General features: G+C 39.6%; 1 protein-coding gene across 2 annotated transcripts in view; it reads left to right on the top strand.

Moving 5' to 3' along the window:
• LOC149141555 (cytochrome c-like) overlaps window positions 1-17035 on the top strand; it is a 49661-nt gene that overhangs the window by 16047 nt on the left and 16579 nt on the right. The gene's annotated exons all lie outside the window — the stretch shown is intronic.

Below are 17035 nucleotides of genomic sequence, written 5' to 3'. Positions count from 1 at the left end.
TTTGTCCCAAGAAATGTCGCAGGATGTTGTGGTCTGTCCTGACTACGAACCTATTACCCACCAGATACTGTCTGAACTTTGCCAATGTGTGCATGGCCAACATTTCTTTGTCATATCTGGAGTAAAGCCTCTCTGTATCTTCTAGATTTTGACTTTTGAATGCGATTTGATGACCCTTCTACATTAGGACGACTCCTTTTCCTTCTCCGGACGCATCATACTCTAATATAAATGGTTGGCCAAAGTCAAGAAGGGCTAGTACTGGACACAGCTCATTATTTCTTTGAGCTTGTTGAATGCCTTGTCAGCTGCTTCCGTCCACCTAAATGCCCCCTTTTTTGTCAAATTTGTCAGGGGCACACTTAGCTGGGAGAACCCCTTAATAAACTATGAGTGATTGGAGACTTCCATAGTTAATCATATTGTCAGAGATTATTGACTGAGCCTAAGAAAGCCTCGTAACTCTGTTAGTGTCTTAGGTGTAGGCCAATTCACTATTCCCTGGATCTTCTCTTGGTGGACCTCTACCCCCTGTGCGTTGATCATATGCCCTAAATAAAGAATCTTTGTCAACCCAAACTCGCATTTGGATGCTTTGGCATAAAGGGACTGTTCCTGCGTGATGCTCAAAATTTGATCTAAGTGTCTCAAATGATCGTCCCACGTCTTACTATAGATGAGGAGGTCATCAAGGAATACCAACAAAAACTTTCTTAGTTGCCTGTTGAAAATGTTATTCATGCATGATAGGAAAGTGGTGGGGGTGTTGGTTAGCCCAAATGGCATGACTGGAAATTCAAAGTGTCCATAGTGGCAACGAAATACTATTTTGGGCATGTCTTCCTCCCGAACTCGAATTTGGTGGTATTTGGACTGTAGGTCAATCTTTGAGAAATATGTTGCTCCATGTAGCTCATCCAATAATTCATCAATTCGAGGAATGTGGTACTTGTTTTTGATGGTCTTCTTATTAACTGCTCGATAGTTAAAGCACATTCTCCATGTGCCATCCTTCTTCACCAAAACCACAGATGATGCTAATGGGCTTGAGCTGGGTCGAATATGTCCCATAGCTAACAATTCTTAAATAGTTTTTTCTATCTTGTCTTTGAACTTCTTCCGATGCCGGTACAATGTGGTGATCACAGTCTTAGCTCCTTCTTCCAGCACAATAGTATGCTCAAATCCTCGTTTAGGAAGAAATCCCAGAGGAATGTAATCAAACACTGGAGCATGCTCGTCGAGTACTTGCTGAATATCAACCTTCTTTGCGGTTTACCATTGCCAAGAGTCTTTTGGGTCATAACCTTACATTTTGATGCGTATGCTATATCCCCGTGCCTAAAAAGGGCTTCCATCCTTCTTAATGAAACGACCTGTGGCTCGCCATTTGACATGCCTCTTAATACGACCTTACTGCCATTTGGTGCTCTAAATTCCATTTCCAACGCTTGGTAATCCATTGTGTGTTTGCCCAATGAATATAACCATTGAACTCCCAGTACCATGTTGAGGTTTGCAAGATCTATTACATAGAAATCACTGGTAAAAGTATAGTTACCAAGAGTTACACTCAAACCTGGGATCATTCGTGTGCAATCCAAGTTGTACCCATCTGCAACTATCACATCCAAGCCCTCAAACTCTTGAGTGGGAAGTCCCCTTTTTGCTACTAGTGCTGCATCAATGAAGTCGTGCATGACTCCTCCATCAATTAGTGATGTGATGCATTGTCCCTTGACGACTCCCCTGATCCTGAAGGTGTAATAGTTGGGTGTCCTGAAAGAGTTGCAATCTTGACTTATGGTCGTGTCTTCTTTTCTTTGCCGAGGCTTTCCTCTTGTGGCGGTCCTTATGTAGTTGTCAGGGTTTTCTTCATCCTTTGCTTCCTTTTGCGGTGGCTCTTCGTCTATACTTGGAGTGGTCTCTTCTTCTTTTTTGTCGTCAGAGAATACTTCGATGTAGTGAATCTTCCCCTTTCCTAAACAACGATGACCAGGTTCCCATGGTTCCCTGCAAGTAAAACATAGCTTTTTCCTCAGCTTATTTTGAGTTTCCCCATCTAGTTTGTCTCTTTTGGGCCCATCACCATCACGTTGGAAAGGCTTCTTCTCCTTATCTTTTGGAGGGATGAAAGTCTTGGATGAAACCTTAGCTTTAATGGCTGCATTACCCAAGTCGCGAGTCTTCTTGATGGCTTCTTGAAGAGTGGTGGGATTGCATGCTTTGACCCATTCTTTTAGGGGCTCAACTAATGCTTCAGTGAAAAGCATAACTAATCACTCTTCAAATATATTTGTCACCATAACCGTGGTGCTTTCAAATTCTGCGATAAGCTCTTGATGTGATCTTGTTTGCTTAAGTAGTGCCAGTTCTTTGAAGTGGATTTCTGGGTTCTTTCGGTTGAATATTTCTATTAGTCTTTGTGTAAAATCTTCATAAGAGTGATGTTAGCATGTCCCAAAGTTATTAGACCGTGATACCACCACTCATGCGCTTCCCCTTCTAAGTGTAATGTGGCAAATTGAATTGCGTCTGCCTCAGCCATAGGATTGAGCCTGAAGTAGGTGTCCAATATTTGCACCCAAGCCCTTGCTTTATATTTAGATGATCCATCAAATGAGGGCAAAGGAAATTTACTTACCTTATGTGCTAATTCTCCATTAGGCTGTCCTTGGGGTCTATTCGAGTACCAAAAGTTATTGTACTCCTTGAAAGACATAACTGCTTGAGTATTTCTTCCAATCGTGCATAGTCCTGAACATAAGTGTTTAGGAGTTGATTTGGCTCAACTGCTTCCTAGCTTGTTGGCACCTGATTGTCTGTAAATTGAGATGGAAGTGTGGCCGACCATGCCTCCTGCTGTTGGCTTGGTTGATAGGTGGGATGGGTTTATGATTCTCACATCCTTCAATTGTAGTCCTATTGGTGGCAGCGACATTTGGCTGGCGGGTGAGGTGAGCGATTAGCAGTGCAATTTGTTGCTGCCCTTGGGTCAAGGCCCGAGCTATCTGTTGTTACACTTGAATCATTTGCTGCCCTTGCTGGTGCAACTGTTGATTCATCTGCTGCTGCCCTTGTAACAATTCTTGTAGTAAGATACCAGGTCACGTTCTACTGTGTCTCCCATAGCGGAATGATGGTTATTCTTCCTTCTTCTTACAGTGACATTGTTGGTGTGTTCAGGAAGCATAAACTACCGTTCACCACAAGTTGGCAGGATGCTTGTGCTTTGATACCACTGTGGTGGCCTAAGGTATTTTCTGCCCTAGGGTTTCCTGTAGCAGTTAATATTTTTTTTTTTCCAATATAGGCGTATAGTCCACTCAATAGATCAACTGTTTTAAGAACAATAGTGTCGTAATTTTTGATAAAATAAAATCATATAATTTAATTCCAGTAGCTCCAATCAAATAATAATGCCATATAAGACAAATCCCACACATTACGTCCAAATATAAACCAAACTGAATCTCAAATTATTCTAACCACAATAATATAACACTTCATCAGAACTTTATTAGAAATATTCAAATTATTCTAACTGGATTCCTTTTTGACGCACTAGCTAGAAGTGATACATAATCGCGGATCTGTCACTTAAAAGCTCTTAAGCCCTCTACTTGTCACTCCTGAAATTTTGACCTGGCGAGACTGTTGAAATTGAGACTGATCCTGATGCAATGAACGCTACAGAAATAAAGGCCGACTATGATACCAGTTATGCCTCGGACCTGTCGCAATGTTGTATGTAATCGTGGTCAATGCTTATTTGTTTGCCACAGGGTCTCCACAACGTAGTCTCAGAAGGGCTTGGTTCCTTTCCAACGCGTTATCTACAACCCTCGTCTCTATTTTGTTTACTAAGCACAAGTTTTCAACCCTGTTCAATCCACCGCGAGGGTTTTAATGCTAATTTAGTTCTGTTTCAGATCACAGCAGGAACCCCTGTTCCTTTCTTTCAGCCTCAAAATCCCGTTTTACGATCCACAATCGAAACTACGTTTGCTTGCTGCTGTCTGTCTCAGAAATATTTCGATTGATGCAATTGTAATCCAAACGAGTGGACATATAAAAGTTTACTCGAATTGCGATTTGCTACAGAGATGTTTGCTTGCCCAGAACTACGTTCATTCCAGAATTTTTCTATCAATGGACTTTTCACTAATTCCTTTGCTTCACTATCCAGTTAGTCCCAAATTCGTTGCTCTATCCAGAGAAACCCAAGTCCAAAATAACAACAAGAATATCCTTGCTGTACAACCAGGCCCTGATTCTCGATTGAGAAAGATCGACCCAACGAACAAAGACACCAATGAAACTTTAGATCCTTCCTCGAGTTATTCTTGTGCCCAAAACACAGAGAGAAGATGGAAGATGTGTCAACTAGGGTAGGATCTTTCACCACTGAAATTGACAGGATAGAAATAAGGGGTTTAAACCCTCAGAGCTATTGCTCAAAAACAGAATAGATGATCCACTATGATCCTCCAAAATGAATCCAAGTCTCCTTTATTTATAGACTTCCTTGAGGGGATTCACTTTCTTAAGTGGTTGAGTGTGTCTTACTCAAAGCCCCAGATTTGGGTTTTTCGCCCAACTTACCCAAAACTCGCCCACAATGGGGGTTTGGGGTTTTACCCCCCTTTTGAAGGACTATAGTGTATGGGGACAAATAGGCTACTAAGTGCATTGGTCCTAAATTCGTTGAGGACATCACTGTAAGCCATGAGAAAGGACAACAGAAGGAACTATGAAGACTTCAAAAGGAGCAAGAGAGGAGGGAGGAGTTTGACAAGACTACAAACAAGATTGAAGGAGGAGAGGGTTGATCAATTCAGTGGATCAAATGGTAGAGAATAGTTGGTTCTATCAAGATTTGATAAACATTCAAATGCCTTACTACTATTTTGCTACAATACCTCCCCATTTACTTCCAACTTGTCCAACTGTCGTTATGGAGTATTTATATGCAAAACCTCTGATTCTTCTAAGGGTCTCATGCATAAGTTAGAAATATAGTTTTCTTATGCCAACTTGGGTGCAAGCAACAAAATGGTATCCAATCTTGTGTTGAAAAACCATTTCTAATCTACAAATAATTACTTGTGATATTATTTACCATTAGTTTAGCTTAGTCAATTTCATCAAGTAATTATACATCGAAAATTCAACCAATAGGAGTGATAAGAAAGTAGAGATCACAATGCACAAAAACAAGAGACACCAATGTTTAGTCAGAGACCAGGGCAAAACCCCTTAAGGGGAAACCCAATAAAACCTTTCCTTAGTGAGATCCTTCAATAGTACATCAAGACATGGATAACACCGACCATAAGATGGCTTCCACAAGTGCTAGGATATCCTCCAGAATGTCTGCTACATAATGTTCAACAAGATCACCAATGAGAGGCTGATCCTCTCACCATATTACAGAAACAAGGCTCGAATCTCCTTTTTGAGGCTCGAACTTCAGATCAGATACAGATTAGATTTCATATTACAAGAATAAAAAGTAGATCTCAGACCACTAGGCTTCAAATCACAAGTATAATGAGCAGATCTTGAATCTCTGACTTCAGATGATAAGTATAATGAACAGATCCCAAACCTATGACTTCAGATCATAAGTATAATGAGTAGATCTCGAACCTTTGATTTCAGATCTTAAGTATAATGAGCAGATCTCGAACCTTTGATTTCAGATCATAAATGTAATAAGCAGGTATACAGATCTTGGACCACTTCACATAGGAGAGCAGATGAGTAAGCTATGCGTGTTCGAATTGCATCCCAAGGAGAGCAAATTAACCTCTCTATATAGCCATCATGTGATCCGAATGAGTGAATTTCTAGGCAAGCCAACTAGCCATCATGTAGTCCGAATGAGGGAGTTTGAAGGCAAGCCAACTAGCTATCATCTGATCCGAATGAGAGAGTGTCAAGGCAAGCCAGTTAGCCGTCATTTGAATTTATGGGCAACTCGAATTGATCATCTAGAAGAGCCAGCCTAGCACTTGTGGAGCCACTTGAAATTATAAATAAAAATAATAAAATTGTTTTTCTCAAATACAATGAAACCAATAATTTTATAAAGACTGACCATCGCTACAATTTCAACATCTTGGAACAAGCAAATGTAGGGAACTCGAATTACATGGATTAAGCAAATGCAGGAAGCGCAACATACTTTGTACTCGTCCATCTAATTGATTAAAAAGTTTAATGTTCAACGTAGCCACATGCAATGTGAATTTTGTTATTTGCATGTGTCTAGTTTTTCTCTTTGAAGGCTAGTGTTGATTGGTATGTTTTCAAGCCCAATTTATGAGGATATTTTACTAATTTATTCCCAGTTCCTACTTTCCTCCTCAATTTGAGGCATTGTATTCATATGCAATTTTTCTAAATGAAAGTCATGTTTTCTATATAGCAAATATGCAATTCATTGCTCAATACAATGAATGCATCCAATTCACATTTAAATCTAGTGCACATTAACAATGTTGATTTCTATGCATAGTAAAGATCAAGAAAATTATAATTCTAGTATGGGACTAACACAAGGGATTTCAACAAAATAAAGCTCTTCATGAGCAACATGGGATAGATTCCAAGAAATACAGTTCACACAATAAATGTTTGTTGTCCAGGAGTAGGCTCAAGATATAGTTAAGAAGTTTTAGCAATAGTAGAGAGAAAGATATCATGAATATCACCAATCCCTAGTTGTGGACAAATCGATTCCTACAACTGTATGCCAGTTAATTTATAAGTAGGTTCAAGACACTTCGATTTTTTTTCTCAAATGTACAGGTATAGTTAATAATATAAAACTTCCCATTTGTGAGACTATAAGCAACACTTCTTTAAAGTTGGAAACAAAAACAATGCCCTTGGCTTTAAACTTTGCAAGTTGTAGATATTAGGGTGAAGGAGCTTTGTTATAAAAATTTATATGTTGAAAATTGGATATGGGGGAAATCTAAATGGGAAATATATATGAAATAAGAGGATGGAAATGATGCTTTGAAAAATGCTACGGGTTGTTAAACACCTTATGTCAAAGTGTGTAGAACATTGCTAGATGTTTATTCAATTGGTTGAGTTGTGTGGAATGATGGAAAACATTGGCTCTAGCAAGTAATGTTCAAGTATAAGGAAGTTCATAGCTGTTTTTTACAGGCTTTATGTTGAATTCGTCTTTTAGAAGGGGATTAAATGCATTAATGGTGATGACCATAACTTAGGGCTTGAAGGTTACAACTTACAAGTGATGTTTGAGTTTAGTGAGGAAGTGCTATTTACCCTTAAGTAAGGGAGAATCATTGCAGAGACAATGAGTTGATAAAATAACTCAAGGGCCGAAAAGAGCAAGTATTATTATATCACATTATACTTAAATTAGTTTAGGCTCAATCCTAGGATGATGCATTACTTGATAAAGCTTAATTAAATGATGAGGGCATAAACATGGAACTTGTATAAGATGAGTATTATTATATCACATTATACTTAAATTAGTTTAGGCTCAATCCTAGGATGATGCATTACTTGACAAAGCTTAATTAAATGATGAGGGCATAAACATGGAACTTGTATAAGATGCTATCAATTGGTATAAGGATTCTATTTTGTTTAGTAGTGACATATATTTGGAGAGTGAGGCCATATTTTCAAGTTGTGTTGGAAATAATTATTTGTTGTTGTTAAAATTGGCAACTAGGGCCAAACTCCACATGGGTCATCTTATTTATGACAACTGATATATACATCATGGTCATAGACATCAATGTCATAAGTATCACTGTCATACACATCACTGTTATATACATCATGGTCATAGACATCACTGTCACAAGTATCACTTTCATAAAGCACAGCCACACATGTTGGTCATAGAGGCACTGTTACATCTATCATAAAGGTGCTGTCTCACATCACTATCAAAGAGGCACTGTCACATCTGTCATAGAGGCACTATCACACATCACTGTCACATCAATGCCATATATATATCACTGCCATCTTTGTCACATGGACACTGCCATATATCATTGTAATAAGAACTGTTAAGAACCACTGTTACATGTCATTGTCAAGAATCACATCACTGTCATATATCCATACATCACTGCCATACATTGATGTCATAACTTATAAGCACAATTGTTACAGCCATATATCCCTGTCATTAGCACATGAGTAGCTCTGCCATACATAATTGGCATTAGCACTAAAGATATGCCCAAGCATTACTGTCACTAACACAAAAGATTTGCCCAAACATTACTGTCATAAAGGAACCAATATCATGCCATGTATCACTGTCAAGTATCTAAAGTTTCTCTGCGATTCATTATTGTCAAAAGCACGAATATCGCAGCTCATGCATCACTGGATTAGGGCACATAAACACTGTTCAAATGGGCCGCAACATAACCCATAATGGCTGTACCAGATTAGGCCCAAAAGTCCATACAAATAATTTCCTGACTGTACAGAGTTAGGGCCATTAGGGCTGCATCAAGAGAAGTCAAAGAGATCGCAAATGTTGGCCACTTACCTTGCTGGAAAAGTCCCCTTTATCACAGAGAGAGGTTGCACATGATGAGGTCATTAGGCCACATATGATAAGGTCAATAGACTGCATATATAACCACAGAGAGAGATCACATATGAACTGAGATTAGGCCGCAAACATTAGGTGAAATAGGCCACAGAGAGTGCCAAGATTAAGCCACAGAGGATGCCAAGATTTGGCAGCAGAAGATGCCAAGATTAGGCTGCAATAGATACCACTGTTAGGCCGCAGAGATTCCCACAGGAGGCACAGAAGTATGTCATACTAAGCCACAGATGTATGCAACAACAGGCCGCATATTTTAGGTCTGTTTCAAGGATAATAGGGCTCAGCCTTGACCTCAAGAGCAACCATACCCAACACAGAAAATTTCCCTTCCGAACTTGGTCTCAAGAAGCAGCTGGACGGAACCATGAACCTTTCACCCAAGACAAGAATTCTCCTCTCCTCCTTTGCTGAAGATTACAGACTCGATTGGCTGCAGATCAAGAGAGATGTGTGTGTTTGAATGAGCTCCAATGTGGTCTATTTATATTAATGGTTGGAGGAGACAAGCGGCTCTTTAAGTGCCAACATCACCCTTCATTGAGTGAGGCTGACCTGAACTTGTGCCATTATAATTTGCCACATAAATACTTGACTTGAATCCACGAAGGGTTGTCTTGAGTATTGCTTGCCCTTTATGACATACGAAATAGGGGTTCCGAGCCCATCAATAATAATATTTCTTTATCCAATTTTGAGTTTTCTCTTTGGGGCAAGATGGGTTTCTTTTGGGGTAGTTGGGTTTCTCATGGGAAATTCATCCCATAGCTGCCCCAAATTTTAACAGTACCTATTCGATGCTGCTATCATCAACATGAAGGACACCATGACTACAAACATGAAAATGAAAGAGCATACAATGTTTTATCATGATTGTCCAATCCAACTGTTGGTGGTTAGAGAGTACATAGCCATGTCATTCAGTTTCTTTCCCCAGACTCCACAGTTCCCCACAACAATAGGCCCAAATGATTGGGCATATTAGATTGAAATAAATGGTAACCCAAGAAAGGATATGGTCGAACCTAACAGATTGTATCCACCTTCTGCAACTAGGTAGAGGAAACCAAACAAATGTTGAATGAATGCATGGTGGACACATCACAATCCATGGATGAAGGAGAACAAGAAGGGGATATTTCTTGTGTAGTGGACAAGTGAGCAAAGGCATTCTCAGGTTGATGGTTGGGTTGGTATGCAGGATGGAGAGTGCCAACAACAAGAAGGGATAAATTATTAAATAATTTATGGATATCCATGGACAACAATTAGTGGTGCCAATCGTAAAATGCCAAAGAATGGAGTGACCATGGGAAATGAATGAGACAAGCACGAAAAACCTTTGAATTTAATGTGAATCGAAGAGCTTGCCTCCCCTTGCCCATGAAGGCTAGCAAGGTGGCCATTTCATACAAGATTTATGTTTGTTGAGGTGGGTAGTTGGGAGCCCTTTCTAAGGGTGGGCAACTGTTTCCTCTCTCCCTTGGTTGCACAAAATCACGAGTGTTAGTATTAAGTGTTGTTAGAATGCATAATCTGATAAGGTGTAAATAACGGGGAGCTTGTGGACTAGCCTTTCTTTTGGTAGTTATGATGGGCAAGTTTTAGAGATTTTTATCTCGAATATTAAAAATCAATGTTAAAATTTTAAATTCATTCCTGTCAAAGGTAACACTAACATTTGAAGCACTTTGAAGGTTGTAATTTGGATCCTCCTGTAGAGTTTGAAAATGGTGTTACTTCTTGTAGATCCTCTTTGAAATGAGTTTTTAGCCACAATGAAGCGTTTAAAATCCATTTTTTCCCCCTACCGGATCTTCCCTTTTAGTCATTGCTGTCATGTCATCTTACATGATCTTGGATTTATAAGTTAGTGAGCGTTGCAAAGTATAGTTTTTTCCTTGAGCATTGGCTTGAATTGTTTATTTTACTTGTAATTTTTTTTGATATGATAGTGCAAGATGGTTGCATAAAGGGGGTAGCCAAAAAATCTGTCATATCTCTGAAGAACTAGAAAATAGTAACTTTGTATTTCAAGAAGAGAAAAGTTACAAATTATTAAGTGCCTTAGGCACAAGGAAACAAAAGACCTATCATAATTGTTAACATAAAACTAGATCCGTGACATTTCCACCAACAAAATGGTTCTGTTTTAGGTGCCAAAAACGGTTCCTGCATTTGGAAACTGATGGAAAGGTTGGTGGACGTCAAAGTCAAATATTTGTATCCGCCACAGGAAATGACCTGCTGAAGTGAAGTAGAGATGTGGCTGCACAAATTTGATCAAACTCTGGCTAATTTAGTTTGTCCTTGAATAGAACCATCATTAATTAATTAATTTTCACTGTATGTTTAATAATAGTTGCTTACAGACATGCCTCGAATTGTAAGTAGATGCCCCAGCTGATCCTATAACAGGTTTCAAGCTATATACATTCCTTGAAGACTATTCTGCAGACCTGGGCATAAGTTTCAGAAATTAATGATCCGGATAGAGGAGGTTCTTGCTCTCAGTACTGTGTCACTGGATCAGGCTGCGGTGGTACCACTTCAGAAATGAAAATAGATGTTGCCTGTCAAGAGAAGACAGATGTCCTGTGCGAGCTTAAAAGCCACAGCATCCTGCAGCACTAAAGCTGAGTGGTTGGGTGACTTGAATGGTGTGGAGCATATAGGAATGATATATATATATATATATATATATATATCTCATTCAAAGTAAAGTCTGTTTGGTGCCAACCTGTGTAACCTACAATTGAATTAATAGTACTCAGAGTCGACCTTTAGTTTTGAAGGTTTATAATTAGTTCAAAAAGAATTACAGGGCTGACTTGTAGCAACGAGTGTAGATGGTTATATCTTTTTAAAGAAAAATGCCATTCTAAAGGTCCATGTGTTTATTTGCTGAAGGATATTGTCAGCGCAAGGGACCTTTCATTGGGATTGAGCATTCATTGTTGAACTCATTTGTCACATTTGGGAGCCCATTCACCAAACTGAAAGAAAAGCTTGCCCCTTTGGGAGGATTGATAAATGCTTAAAGAACTACTTACCCAGATGGCAAGTAGTACTTGGAGACCCTTTGGACCAGCTCTGCAAGGATTGTTTGAAGAAGACTAATTGTTTGGGGCATTTGGGAGGTTAAATGTTTGTCATAAGGTCCACTTGTGTACCTTGATAATTCATTGGTATGATTTTGTAAGGGAGAACCCCTAAGTGCTCTTCCTGTGATTTGAGGGCTGGTGTGTCCGCTTACAAGTTGCATGATGACATTGGGGGCTGGTGCGTCCGCTTACAAGTTGCATGATGACATTGGGGGCTGGTGCGTCTGCTTACAAGTTGCATGATGACATTGGGGGCTGGTGCATGGCTTTTGGAATCCCACTTGTCCACAATCATGGGACTTCGGTGCCCACTTTGAATGAACAAAGAAAGGCTTTGATTGGAAAAGAGTCAAGACCCACTTTTGGGCAATTTGGGGTTTGAATAGTCTTTTGGGGAGCTTCTTGTGCCCACTTGGGAGAGCTAGGGTGTCCACTTCTAAAGGTCCACGTGTTTATTTGCTGGACGATATTGTCAGCATAAGGGACCTTTCATTGGGATTGAGCATTTATTGAACCCATTTGTCACATTTGGGAGCCCATTCACCAAATTGGAAGCAAAGCTTGCCCCTTTGGGAGGATTGATAAAGGCTTAAAGAACTACTTACCCACATGGCAAGACGTACTTGGAGACCCTTTGGACCAGCCCTGCAAGGATTGTTTGAAGAAGACACATTGTTCGGGGCATTTGGGAGGTTAAATGTTTATCATAAGGTCCATTTGTGTACCTTGATAATTCATTGGTATGATTTGGTGTGGGAGGAACCCTAAGTGCTCTTCTTGTGATTTGGGGGGCTGGTGCATGGCTTTTGGAATCCCACTTGGCCACAATCATGGGACTTCGGTGCCCATTTTGAATGGACAAAGAAAGGCTTTGATTGGAAAAGAGTCAAGGCCCACTTTTGGGCACTTTGGGGTTTGAATAGTCTTTTGGCGATCTTCTTGTGCCCACTTGGGAGAGCTAGGGTGTCCACTTGGATGGTGATATGGAGGCTGATAGTTGACATTAAAGGCTTTCTTTCCAATGCTTGAAGATTAATTTGCTGATTGGGTGGAAGCAAGGGAGCATTGAAGGGCCTTTGGAGGCTGGATGCAGCATAAAAAGCTTGCTATTCCCCTTTCATTTTTGGAGATTTGTCACTTGGTGGGTTTCTACCTGTTAGAATTTTTACATGTGGCATGAAATTCCCACATTTGATGTAATTTGGATTAATTTATTATTGAATAGGGCCCTTTTGCCCCTCTGTAGGCTAAAATAGGGATTTTAGCTTAGAAAATTATTATTTTAATGTGAGGGCAGTTGAGCACCATCTCTATAAATAGAGGTGCACTTCCTTTCATTTTGGAATGGTTGAATTTGAGGGGAAATCCCTTAGGAGGTCTGAAATTTCTGAAATTTTCTCTTGATTCCTAAATTTGGCTATGGAGGAATAAGTAGAATGATCTTTTGAAAGGTTTTGTTGAAATGGATGGTTCTATTTTCCTGATGGATTTTGGTATATCTTCTCAGAAGGCTTTGCTGACATTGATAGACTGCTTTTCACTGATAATTATTGGTGATTTTTGATGATATGGGCGAATAAATGTAAATTATCTTCTTCCAATCTTGTGTTTTGTTGATGGAAAGAGGTTTATTTATATTCACCATAGTTTTGTTGGTATTTTTATCTCTTTATTCCCCTGACCAAGTTTTTCATCAAGTTCTTTTGAGGTGACCTTGGTTAAGTTCCCTCCCTCATTTATCTTTTAAATTGCAAGGTGGTTGGACCAAGCCTCTAGGGTACATTGGTTAGTCTGATCTAATCCTTGAAGCTACATCCGCTCCAATCCTCTTTGAACCTTTCGTCAAGCACTTTTTGAACTGACCTTGGTTAAGTTCTCTCTTATACCCTAAGTAACCGGATTCGTCCATATAGCCTTGCGAATCGGAATCCTGCGTGTCTGGTACGATTCGCCCAAAAAAATGAATCCTAAACTTGGATTCTTCAAATCCTATTAGGATTCGTCGAATCCTAAACGAATCTCTATTTTTGCCAACGTGTCACGATTCCAGGATTCGTGTCCCAGAAAAGCGATTGTCGCGGGGTTAAAAAAGGCTGCATTTCTTTATTTCATTCACGCTGTTTATCATTTGGGTTGCACTATTTGAGTTGTTTGCAAGGAGAGAAGGGTTTGGAGCAAGGAGCTAAGGGAGTGGAGCATTCGGCAAGGAGATTCAAGCACTAGGTAAGTGCATTTCAGCTCCATTTTTTTTCATTTCTTATTCTATTATAGTGGTTTGTATATGATTTTTTGTTTACAAATTTGTGCATGTTTTGTTCATTTCTTTTACAATATTCATGGCTCAATCAAAGGCAACAGTTAGGGGGCAAAGGAAGGGCAAGAATGTCTCCATTGGAGATGCCCCTCCTCCCTCAATATCATCAGAGTCTGCTGCAAGTAATGTTGATGGAAGAGGAGGACCTAGAGACAACATTAATAAATATCCATTGTGGAAATATGTCACAAGAGAGGATGGGACAAGCACCAAGGGGAAGGGAGGAGGCAATGTGCAATGGAAATGCAACTTTTGTCACATTGCTTTCAAAAGCATATATTTCTGTGTGAAAGCACATTTGTTGGCTTTACCAGGTTGTGGGATTGGAGCTTGTAAAGCTGTTTCTTTACAAAAGAGAAAATAATTGGAAAATGAGTCCACTGTTGGTATGGAAAATGTGGCTTCAAAATCAAGAAAACCTAAGAATGAAGACCCCCTTCCATTTTTGAGGAAAACCACCACCAAATTTCCATTTGAGAGTTCTACTTCTATTGGGAGACAAGCAACAAAAAGAAGAGCAATTGCACTTGGTCCAATGGACAAGATTTTCCAAAAAGAGAGATGGGAAGAGCTTGATCTCACCATTGCCTTCTTCTTCTATCAAAACTTCATATCATTTAATGTTGCACGTTCACCTCTATTTATTGAGATGTGCCGAGTTCTAACTCAAGGGGCTCCAGCAGGGTATGTGCCTCATGGGTCAGAGAAGCTGAGTACCACATTGTTGACGAAGGCAAAAAAAGAGGTGCAAAAAAATGCTTGAGCCTATTGTAGCATCATGGCCAACATCTGGAGTTAGCATTGTTTCTGATGGATGGACAGATCCAGCACGACACCCAATCATCAACTTCATGGTGTCTTCCTTGACTGGTCCAGTTTTCATGAAAGCAGTGGATACACTTGGAGAATACAAGGATGCACAATTTATTGGTGAGTTATTTATTAAAGTTATTAAAGATGTAGGTGTTGATTCTTGTGTGCAAATCATTACAGATAATGCATCTGTTTGCAAGGTTGCTGGCATACTTGTGGAAGCTAAATATCCACAAGTGTTTTGGACACCTTGCATTGTCCATTCATTGAACTTAGCACTGAAATCCATTGCTTCTGATGTGCTTTGGATTGGAAGCATTATTGAGGATGCAAGACATATCCGTAACTTTGTGCAAAATCATACAAATGCCTTCACTATCTACAAGGAGTACACCAATCTATCATTGTTGAAGATTGCTGATACACGGTTTGCCTCTTCATTCATGATGTTGAAGAGGTTGACGGAGGTCAAGACCGCTCTTGGGTCCATGGTTATTTCTGAGTTTTTGTCTTTTTGGAGAAAGACAGATCAAGTAGCCTCTAAAAGAGTGAAGGACACAGTGCTAGATGATGCTTGGTGGGAGAGGGTAGATCTAATTATTCGGATCATGGACCCTATCATTTCTTTGCTTCGATTTGCAGATATAGACAAACCCATCCTAGGAGAGGTTTATGAGGGATGGGATTCCATGATTGAGTCTGTGAGGAGCATTATTCTACAGAGTGAGTGCCCCGAGTATGGGACATCACCAGAGGCCTTCTGTGATACTATATAGAATATTTTTGTCAGCAGATGGGACAAGAATTGTACACCTTTACATTGTTTGACTCACTCATTGAACCCCAAATACTATAGCCATGAGTGGCTGAATGGTGGACCTTCTCGCAGATTCCCTCCTCACATGGATGGTGAAATCTCACAGGGGAGGAAAGAGGCATTCAGGCGGATTTTTTATGATAGTGCATTGCTTGATGAGGTGGAGGATGCCTTTGCAGAGTTTTCCACTCGCAGTGGTCGATTTGGAGGTTATGATGTGATTAGAGATAGGGGGGCTAAGAAGCCATATTCTTGGTGGGCAAATCATGGGGCAACAAGCCCTCCTCTTCAGCAGTTAGCCATGAGGCTCCTCTCTCAGGTGACATCATCCTCTTGTTGCGAGAGGAATTGGAGCACATATGGGAATTTGTATAGTGTGAAGAAGAGCAGGCTTGAGCAGTCTAGGGCAGAGACAATGGTGTATGTGCACACCAACCTTCGTCTTATTTACAGGGAGAGGGAAGAGTGGTTGAGGGGAAAGACAAAGGTGTGGGATGTTTTTCCTGATGATATGGGTCTGGACACCAGTGTTGAGTTGGCATTGGCCAACATGGATCTCAGTGACCCAGTGCTAGAGCCTGTTAGATTTGATGACTTAGAGGGGTCATCCTCTACAACAGTAGATGCAGAGGCGACTATGGATACAGGGGAGGAGGAGGATGCAGAGGAGAGCAGTGGGGACCATGATGATGAGGACATTGATGCTGATTCTGAGGATTGATGCCTTGAGGCTTGTATACCTGTAGTTGTTTTATATTTTCTATATTGCACCAGCAGTACCTATGTAACACATTTTGATTTGATGACTTAATGAGAAAACTACAATGGTCAATGTGTTCATCTTACTATCTTGTAGTTGTAAGTTGTCTTTCAGTTATGAATTATGAATCATGATTTATGTGACCACTGATATGTATTTGAATTTTGTATGTACTATGCATGCTATAGATGAAGATCTATGTTTGAAATCAATAAATTTGTATCATTAATTAAAATTTGTGTAAGAAATATCTAATTTTTAATATATATATATATATATATATATATTTTAAATATATATATATATATATATATATATATATATATATATATTTTAAAATATATATATATATATATATTTTTTTTTAATAAAATAATATATAACGAATCCTACGTGCCCTGTTCTGGGGGGTCAACGTGTCCGTATTACGAATCCCGAATCCTATGAATCCTGAATCCCCGGTCAGGTGACTTAGCTTATACCATATTTGAAGATTGAAGGATGCTAGCGTTGGAGGTCTAAGGGACACATGTTTGCTTCCCTTGGTTCCTAGTACCTGCATCCATTTCCATTTCTTTCCAATTGTTTTGCTCTTTGA

Source organism: Pinus tabuliformis, chromosome X (assembly GCF_031772625.1).
Source record: "Pinus tabuliformis cultivar Carrire ecotype Pingquan chromosome X, CPIR1, whole genome shotgun sequence".
NCBI classification, from domain to species: domain Eukaryota; kingdom Viridiplantae; phylum Streptophyta; class Pinopsida; order Pinales; family Pinaceae; genus Pinus; species Pinus tabuliformis.
Note: the sequence above shows the minus strand (reverse complement) of the source record. Positions and strands in the feature narration are given on the sequence as shown.